This window comes from Bactrocera dorsalis, chromosome 3 (genome assembly GCF_023373825.1).
Source record: "Bactrocera dorsalis isolate Fly_Bdor chromosome 3, ASM2337382v1, whole genome shotgun sequence".
Taxonomy (NCBI): Eukaryota; Metazoa; Arthropoda; class Insecta; order Diptera; family Tephritidae; genus Bactrocera; species Bactrocera dorsalis.
Window position 1 is genome coordinate 38,079,148 of NC_064305.1, and position 10,684 is coordinate 38,089,831.

Consider the following 10,684-nt stretch of genomic DNA (forward strand, 5'->3'; position numbering starts at 1 on the left):
AGGGCAGCACGCAGGAACCCACTTCTGACTAAAATTCATAGAAACGACGCGTATACTTTGCCAACTCTGGTGTAAGACAACAAACGGAGGTAAGTCGTTTGGAACGATGTAACAAAAATTAATCGCTTAGGTCCTGATGCTCGAAGGTATGTTCGCCGTCCAATAATTCAATAATTTGATCCTGAAGGTTGAAATTTAGAGGAAATTTTTTGAAATCCGCGAAAAATGATCGTGCTATATTACAAATATTTTCTCCTGGCCCTTCTGTTTAAATAATAATGTTTTTGATAATTTTTTGTTAAACAATTGAAATTTTTAAGTGTTCTTCACATTAAAAACAATTAAAAAGTATGTGACGCAATGCAGAAAATATTCTCCTTTAATAATCTGCAAAAAAATTGTTGTTCATTCATACTATTCCAAAGATATTGAATTCTTTTCCCCCTACCGCTTTTAAAACGTCTGGCACATCTATCGTTGCGCGGCACAGATGTCGGGAGCTAACAAACGTAGAACATCTCTGGGTGATGTAACCAAAAATATCCCAAATATGGAGGTTCTTTGTGATGAAATTAGAACGGAATGCCAAGCTGCACCCTTGGTGTGCTGTCAGAGTCTTATAACGTAAATTCGGAATCGATGTGAAGCAATATTAAAGTAAAAGAGATAACCAACAAAATACTAACTAAAAGTAAGCTAGTTTTTGTAATATCATTATTCTTTGTTGATAAAATATTTTCGCTTCTAATTAGTTGTCCCACTCAAATGGTTGATTCCACATGTTTTTAATAAAATCTTCGAAACAAAAACGAATTTTAAACAAAATTTTTATGGTAGGCAACTTCTTCTTTACTGGCGTAGACACCACTTACGCCGTTATAGCTGAGTTAACAACAACGCACCAATTGCAGATTCCAAGCAAACCCATGTCCTTATAGACCTGGTCTTTCCAACGGAGTGAAGGTCTTTCTCTTCCTCTGCGTCCTCCCTGCGGGTACTACGTCGAATACTTTCAGAGCTGGAGCGTTTTCGTCCATTCGGACGACATGATCTAGCCAGCGCAACCGCTGATTTTTAATTCGCTTAACAATGTCAATGACGTCGTATAGTATATCTCATACAGTCCATCGTCCCATCGAATGCGATATTTGCCGTGGCGAACGCGCAAAGGGCCATAAATCTTTCGCAGAACTTTTTTCTCGAAAACTCGCAACGTCGACTCATCAGATGTTGTCACCGTCCATGCCTCTGCACCATATAGCAGGACGGGAATAATTAGTGACTTATATAATTTTGTTTTTGTTCGTCGAGAGAGGACTTTACTTCTCAATTGCCTATTTAGTGCGAAGTAGCAAGAGACATTTTTCGTTGGATTTCGAGGCTGAAGTTTTTGTTGATGTTGATGATGGTTCTAAGATAGACGACTTCAAATTTATGACTGTCATCAGTCCTCGTTCACTGCCGGACCTAACGGGGCGGTTGTTACGGCCAATGATATCAATATAATCAATATACGCCAGCAGTTGTATACTCTTATAGAAGATTGTACCATCTTGGTTTAGTTCTGCAGCTCGAATTATTTTTTCTAGAAGTAGGTTGAAGAAGTCACACGAAAGAGTGTCGCCATGTCTGAAACCTCGCTTGGTATCGAACGGCTGTGAGAAGTCCTTCCCGATACTGACGGAGCTTTTGGTAATCGTTTTTCAGGGATCAGCCCCCGCCGCTTTGTTTTTCTTCAGACGGGTAATTGCTATTCAAACTTCTTCATGGTCGATCAGTGGAACGTCTGCTCCATCGTCATCGATTGGGGAATCGGATTCGCCTTCTCCTGGAGTTATAGTTTCACTGCAATTCAGCAGGCTGGAGAAGTGTTCAATAAATTATTTTATTATGCTCTGGGCATCAGTCACTAGATTACCTGTGGCGGTTCTACAAGGGTATGCTCCGGTCTTGAAACCTTCTGTTAGTCGCCACATCTTTTTTCTTAGAACTTTCGAGCATTACCCATGTCGGCCAGCTTATCAAGCTCTTCATGCTCAGCATTTCGGCCTCTTTCTTTTTCTGTCTGCAAATGCGTTTCGCTTCTTTTTCAACTCTCGGTGTCTATCCCACCCCGCACGTGTTAAGTTTTAACATAGGTTTTGATAAAATACAAGGTGATTTCCAAAGTAAACAGACTTCCAAAAAAAACAGAACAAATGGTCGTTTCGGCAAAATTCGAGTGTTTTAGCTCGTTGGCCTTTATGACCGCCAGTATGCTGGTGCATGCCTTTTGAATGGCCTTTACGTCTGCATTACGCTTTCCTCTCATGAACAAATGCATTTTTCTGAAATGGAAATAGTCGCACGATTCCATATCAGGTGAATACAGAGAGTGGTTAATGGTTAAAATGTGATTTTTGGTAAAATAATCTGTCACAAGCGTCGATCGATGAGACGGCGCATTATCGTGCAACATCTTTGCGATATTCGGGCCGAACACGTTGAATACGGCGCACCAAACGCTTCAAAACTACAAGGTAGAATACTTCACTAACGTTTTGGCCTGCTGGAACAAATTTTTTGTGGACAATACCTTTGGAATCATAAAACCAATTCAGCAGTAATGACATGATACTTTTCACTTCTCCATGCGCGATTGTTTGGGTTTCGGCTCGTCCGGTGCCTTCCACTCAGCACTCTGGCGTCTTGTTGCGGGGTCATATTGGAAACAACACGTTTCGGCACCAGTCACAATATTGTAAAGGAAATTTTTATCCTTTTTGATCCCTTTGACCTCTTTAATGATGTCCTTCGTATGTTGGGTTCTGAGCAATTTTGGTCGTCAGTCAATTTGTGCGGAACAAACCGTGCACACACCTCTCGTAAGCCCAAATATTCGGTCGAAATGCGATAAATCGATGCTTTAAAGATGTTCAATTCCATTTGATGAATTCACTCACAGTTTTGTTGGAATTTCCGGTGATCACGGATTTTGATTGGCCCAAATGTTGATCGTCATTTATGTCCTCACGACCACTTTGAAAATGTTGACACCACTCGGACACTCTGCTATGCGAGAAGCAATCATCGCCATGAACTTGTTTTATCAATTTAAACGTTTCGGTAAAAGTTTTACCAATTTTAAAACAAAATTTGATATTGGCTCTCTTCGAAACTCATTTTCGCACCGATAACATAAACATACTGACACTTGAAACGCTTAACTTCACTTCCACTCAATGAAATGTCATGAAAATCTCACTGGACAATTGATAAGGATAGCAAATTTTAACGCAGCGGTCGACATATAGATGGCGCCACCAGGGGCGTTTCCTTAGGAAAGCACCTTGTAAGTGAAAGTACAATAAATATAAGTGATTTATTGGAAAATAATATCATTTACTTGAATGGATTTTTTTTTAATTGACAATTTTTATTCGTAAACCGTGAACTAGTATTGATTGAAATTTATTGCACACACCGCAAAAGCAATGTTTTGTTTATCGCAAATTAGTGTGCAAGTAAAATGTGGCTGACATCAAATGAGAGTGAGAGAAAAGCACTGCAATTAAATCCGTTTGGCTTGCCTTTCACTTTAAGGTGAAGACATTTTAAATTTTGACCTCTCTTTGCAAATACACTGGTAGTGGAAACAACATACAAACATTTATCGCGCAATACTTAGCAATTGAAAAAATGTTTTTTGCACCCGCTATATGTGCTTGTTGTTATGTTGCTGGCAAGGTTATCTTGGATATGCCGAGGAATGACGCGGACAATAAATGGATGTGTGCACGCACAGACATCTCATCGGTTCTTTATTTGAAACGTTAGATTGGTTCATGACATTTACTTTTTGAAGATAATTTCATTTAAATGTTGACCGCGGCTGCGTCTTAGGTGGTCCATTCGGAAAGTCCAATTTTGGCAACTTTTTCGAGCATTTCGGCCGGAATAGCCCGAATTTCTTCGGAAATGTTGTCTTCCAAAGCTGGAATAGTTGCTGGCTTATTTCTGTAGACTTTAGACTTGACGTAGCCCCACAAAAAAATAGTCTAAAGGCGTTAAATCGCATGATCTTGGTGGCCAACTTACGGGTCCATTCTTGAGATGAATTGTTGTCCGAAGTTTTCCCTCAAAATGGCCATAGAATCGCGAGCTGTGTGGCATGTAGCGCCATCTTGTTGAAACCACATGTCAACCAAGTTCAGTTCTTCCATTTTTGGCAACAAAAAGTTTGTTAGCATCGAACGATAGCGATCGCCATTCACCGTAACGTTGCGTCCAACAGCATCTTTGAAAAAATACGGTCCAATGATTCCACCAGCGTACAAACCACACCAAACAGTGCATTTTTCGGGATGCATGGGCAGTTCTTGAACGGCTTCTGGTTGCTCTTCACCCCAAATGCGGCAATTTTGCTTATTTACGTAGCCATTCAACCAGAAATGAGCCTCATCGCTGAACAAAATTTGTCGATAAAAAAGCGCGAAACACATTTCGAACCGAACACTGATTTTGGTAATAAAATTCAATGATTTGCAAGCGTTGCTCGTTAGTAAGTCTATTCATGATGAAATGTCAAAGCATACTGAGCATCTTTCTCTTTGACACCATGTCTGAAATCCCACGTGATCTGTCAAATACTAATGCATGAAAATCCTAACCTCAAAAAAATCACCCGTTACATATGTGCGTCAGTGCATTTGAGTATATGTAAGTGGTTGTTGTTGTTTTCGCGTGCATTCGATTACAATAATTACGGTAACGATGTGTCAACCCTCAAGCTAATACTTGTGTACAAATAACTGCATACATAAGTATGTGAGGTTTGAGATGTGAGTATACATATGTGTATGGACTAAAAGACTAAAAGTAGAGAGAGAGTTGGTGGTAGTTTAATCAAATAAAATTTATAATTAAATTTATTACATCAATTTTAATTTGAGAACTGATCTAAAACTCTAATTTTTAAATAAATAGCAGTGAACCGATATGTATGTATATGTAAAATACTAGTTGCAAATTAGTTGAAAATAAACTAGATTTTAGAGTTTGAATAGAATAACTGTTATGTACTTTTGGATTTCTCAACTGGTCCATAAAATACTAGTTAAAAGTAAGACGAAAATAAACCAGTTTTTAGATTATCAGTCATATTTTTATGTTTTTGTATTGTATATTTTACAAACTAGGCTTTACGAAATAATAATAATAAATGAATAATAATTAAAAAAATTTATTTGTCGGAAGGGTTTGTCATTAACGTTTTATGTTTAGTTTGATATCAGTTGTTTACTTAAGGTGGATCTCATAGACTTCTTAAAAGAGCTTACTTATGCTAGCAAATATTTAAGAATGGAAATTCTATGCAAATTAGTTCAAATTGCTTTGCCGTTTATAATTCGTTTTGCTCATACGCGGTTGTGCCCCAATTTTAAATGTAATATACAAGGTCTGTCGCAAAAGAAACAGATCTTTTTAAATTTATATATGAAATAAAAAGTTTGATTCTTGTTGACATTTCGTAAAAATTTTAAGACAATTGGATAACTACAATCGATGTTATCGATCAGAAAGTGACAGCAGCTTTTGGTCATCGGTCGTAAAATGCATATTGGACAAAGCGCAAATATTAAATTTTGTTTTAAACTTGCGAAAACGTTTATTGAAACATTTCAAATGATGAAAAAAGTTTATTGTGATCAGTGCCTATCCCGTAGTAATAAGCATGAGTTGTTTAAGCGATTCCAAGAAGGTCGTGAGGACGAGAGCCATCACCGAAAAAAAGTCGTCTTCAGAAGTCAAAAATAAAGACAATGCTGATTTGTTTTTACGATTCCGAGGGTATTGTACACCGAGAGTTCGTCCCACCTGGCCAAACGCTAATGCTGTGTTTTACCTTGGTGTTTAGAAGCGTCTTTTGTCACGCATTCGTCGTGCTCGACCACAATACCGTGAGGCAGGGTCCTGGCGCCTGTTGCACGATAATGCGCCGTGTCATCGGTCGACGCTTGTCACTGATTTTTTGACAAAAAAACTCCATATTAACCATTAATCACTCACCCTACTCACCTGATCTGTCACCCTGTGATTTTTACCTATTTGGAAAACTTAATTTGCCCATGAAAGGACACTGATTTCAAGACATTTCAGCTATCCAAAAAGTGATGACCGATATTCTCAAGAGCATTTTGAAAAATGACCTTATACACTCATTTGAAATGCTAATTGACCGGGCTAAGCGCTGTATCGAAGCACACGGAAACTACTTTGAATAAAAAATATAACTTTTGAAAAATATGAATTTTTTGTTGTTTTTTTTTTTTTTTAATAGTCCTGTTTCTTTTGCGACAGACCTTGTATGTTTCGTATACGCAGCGGTAACCATGATATTTTAGTAGTCTAAAGTATTAATTAATGTAAATAAAGAATCCAAATAAATTATTCATATCGAGCGCGTAGATGTCATACAAATGCCCGAGCAGAGTTCTTGTAAAGAATCTTTTGTATTTGTTTAGGTCAGCGCCGAGAACTTAAGCAACATTAAACATGTGCCGCTTGTAGTGCCATGTTAAAAGTACGCGCTGGCCCATATACTGGTATATTGTGTATGTGTGTCAGCCCAGCCAACCACCGCTACCTGCTTGTGACAAATATTTCAATACAACTACACATTTTTTCTCTATGCACTAACACCAACGCACATTTTCGGGTTATTTTTTGTTGTATGATCACATGTATACGTACGTTAAAATTCGCTCGGCCTAAGACACACTCTATATGTATTTTCCCACGTTTACCCCCATGTTACCCACTGATTATCTAGTTTTTTACCCGGTGATGGTTCGCAGGGAGCCTTTTTATTTAAACACACATACACCTTCTCAATTGTTTTTTTGCGTATTCTTGGCGTACTACTCATTACATTAATGCGCCACACAAGCACTCAAGTGACTCTTGCAACAACTGTCGACATGCAAATATAAAAACAAAAACATATAAGTATGTTAATATTTTTGGAGAAACGTTCAACCATATTTGGTTATGAATAGCTGAAAAATGAGTAGGCGCCGATTAAACAGTCGATTCGATTGAACCAGTTTTGTTCCAGCCAAGCAAATACGGAAGCGTAAATTACTGTTTTCAGCGCAAATTTGAGTGGATGCAGAGCGGTTCATGCCAGCACTCGAAATCGCCACCGTATACCGTTCAATTACCACCGTACCGTTCAATTTCTTGCTTGTCGTCGCATTATCAGTCTGCACAGCTGCTGCATTCCAGCATACAATTCATCATTGAATCACGTAGATTGCTCTGTCACATTTTTTTCTTGTAATTGCGTGTACATTAGGGTGTGCCATTCTGAGGCAACCTTTTTTTCAACTGAAAAACAGGCTCAAAACTTTCGAAAATGTGTAAAAAAAGTCACTCAAAAGATGAGCTTCTAATATTAATATTAAGAGGTGCCTATTTCAAATTTTCTGTTTTCCATATAAATTACATAGGAAAAAAAATAATTTTTTTTGTGGTGGTTATTGTGCGGAGGTTTTATATGTGCCCCGATGACTGCCAGTAGGGATGGTAAACTCGATCCCGATTCTACTCGAGAATCGAGTTTTCTCGTAAAATAATCGATTTTTCGAATGTCTAGAACCGATTCTTAATCGACTTCGACTACTGGAGATCGATTCCGAAAAACCGATTATTTTACTAGAAAACTCGATTTTCGAGTAGAATCGGGATCGAGTTTACCATCCCTACTGGCAGCCATCGGGGCACATATAATACCTCCGCACAATAACCACCACCAAAAAAAATGATTTTTTTTCCATGTAATTTATATGAAAAACAGAAAATTTGAACTAGGCACCTCTTAATATTAATATTAAGAGCTCATCTTTTGAGTGACTTTTTTTCACATTTTCGAAAGTTTTGAGCCTGTTTTTCAGTTGAAAAAAAAGGTTGCCTCAGAATGACACACTCTAGTGTACATGCTTGCATAGCGTGGCAATGTGGAAGTAAAAAAGAAAATGGAGTTTAAATAGTGGGTAAAAAGGCGAGTGCCAGCGCAATTGATGGTGATGCGCAAAATTGGTTGCGTCTGGTAGTAAAAATATGATGAAATAACTCCATAATAATTTAAGAAAAACTTAGAAAAGCGCATTTCCAGAAATGATATCAGATGTCGGTCGCCTGGAGGGTTGAAATCTTTGTAATGGGATTTACGAATCCTTGAGGAACTGTCAAAAAATACAAATGCCATTAATTTTCTCCACTTCAGTCCCCAATGTAAGCCCGATCGAAGTCGAGCTTTCGTCGTTATTCCAAGTTTTCCTTACAAAATTAACTGATCTGTGAAACCTAAAAAAGAAGGAGTCTAAGTGTTTTTGATTCTGAAATAGCTGTACTTTATTTTTGCATGAATTTGTTCACTATCCATTTAATTTGCTTCTTCCCTCGCTGTGCTCAAACGTGTTTCCATGACAATGCCCGGTTTCACAGTCTCTTCATTTATTACCGCTTTCGTCAAAGGCTTAATATGCAGCCGCAATGTACCAAGAGCACATAAAGACAGAGTCGATAGGAATGGTGAGGAACATTCCCGCAGCATTTCTCTCTTGCTTTTTCCGTTTTTCTGTACTTTTGGCGTTTCCTGTTGCGTGCGAGCGGCGAACGTTCGCCGTTGGCAATTATATTTTCATTAAGCGCACCATGCCGGCTACGGCTCTTGCTTCACACCTTGACTGCTGTGGCTCGTCTCTTCACCTTGCTCACTCCCATATCTCTTTAGCGCATATTTTGCTTCTCATCCTTTATTGATTTCAGCAGCACCTCATCAACATCGGCATGCATCATGCATAAGAATTTATGTATTCATGAGGCGTTTGTTGCATGCAGCATGCTGTGGCATGTGGCAACATACTATTTCACAATATTCATTTATGGCTTTGATGAGTTGCCTTTTTCGTAAGGAATTAATTAGCAGGAAAGTTATTGGCAGCTCTTTTATTAGCACCTCCACGGGTGTTTTAAATTCATTTCAGTGCATTTCAGTTATTTTTAATTTAAACAATGATTTTTCCATTAAAGTTGAAGTTACTTTAAGGTAATCTTTAGTTAATGGATCTAGTGATCTACTGAGAGCGGATTTCTATCAAAAAATAGTTTAGACTATTTAGACTTTTGTTAAAAAAATAACTGAAGTGATTAACAACTTCTGACCTAAGCAAGGTGTGGTCTAAGTCATCTGTAACGTGAAGCGATCTGAAGTTGAATAGTTTTAATTTTCGAGAGTGGAGTTTTTGTAAAATATCTATCTATAAAATATTATAAGAGAGATAAAAATCACCAATGTTCAGACCTTAATAATATTTATTGTTCGCTTCACTTAGAAGATTCTCACTGAGTACTGCAATCGGAAGAAAACACTTACGAACCAGTATTACAGTTCAAAATTTTTATTTGGAGCAGAGGAGGTAACATTTTTTGTCCACGATAAAAAGAACCTTAGCCGAAAGTATTTATTGAAATACATTAAAAAGCGATGAAAAAGTCTATGGTACTTCCCCAATGCTTTTCTTGGAAAGTGTTGAGTTTGGCTTGGGGAAGTGATGTGGCGTTCTCCAAGGAACCGGACTAGAAAGTACATTTACTATAATTGTTTCGATGACTCATGCCTCTAATACCGTAGCTGTAGTTTTAAACGGTTATATCTGTTTATAAGTCCAGCTAGAATTTTTTGAATTTGACTTGTGGTGAGTATCATTGTAGGTTTTAATATATTTTTTTTCGCCTCACTTAAAATGAACTAGCCGATCGCCAATCGGAAACAGAAGAATACTACTACTGATCTTCCTTGCCATTCTACTGTCCAGCTAGTCGTAAATATAATTCAACGGTTTAGCAATGTCAGTTACGTTTTCAGATGACTTTTGTAAATCGCTTTTGGCAATCTCTTTCACGATCTCGTTGCCATTGATGCCTTTGTGACCTGAAGTCATGATGCTTGCTTCTTGCGACACGCTTTACTGTTGCTCTGTGTCCAAAGCCACTTTTGGTTGAAATGCGATCCGCGGTTATTGCCTTGATGGTTGCTTGATTGTTTACGTAGATGTTAGATAAGATGGTAGCTCCGCGCAGTGCCGAATTATACTAGCGCGGGGCCTGTAGCAAATTCTGCCAAGTGGCCCTTGGTTTGCTATAGATTCTCAAGTTTAACAAATAAAGTTTTCTGGATGTTATGGGCAAATTTAGAGATAACTTTCAAAATCGACTTCTTTAAGCAAGTCATACTCTATATTCAACAAAGTGAGATGATTAAGACGTTCTTTGCCCATCGTATTCCTTAATTCATTTTTAATATGTTTTAATGTTGAAGAAGAACGTTCGCCACTGCAGTTAGTAATCATGAGAGATAAGTAAATTCGCAAACCAATTTCTAAGTTTGGGAAACACGATTCTAAAGAATAATTTAATAAAAGTTTATAATATTGCTATTCCCGAGGCTTCTGTTTCTTGCTTTCAATAACAGTAGCCACATCTGTTTTCAGCAGCTCTGCGAACTGCACTAATCCGCCGCCTAGGCTGTTCTCCAAATGAAGCTGAGTAGTATTTGCATCTCTTAATTTCGCAAACAATTTGATCCAGTATGCTTGATGCAATTAGATGAATAAATTCCTCACAAGTTGTTTTTGATAAA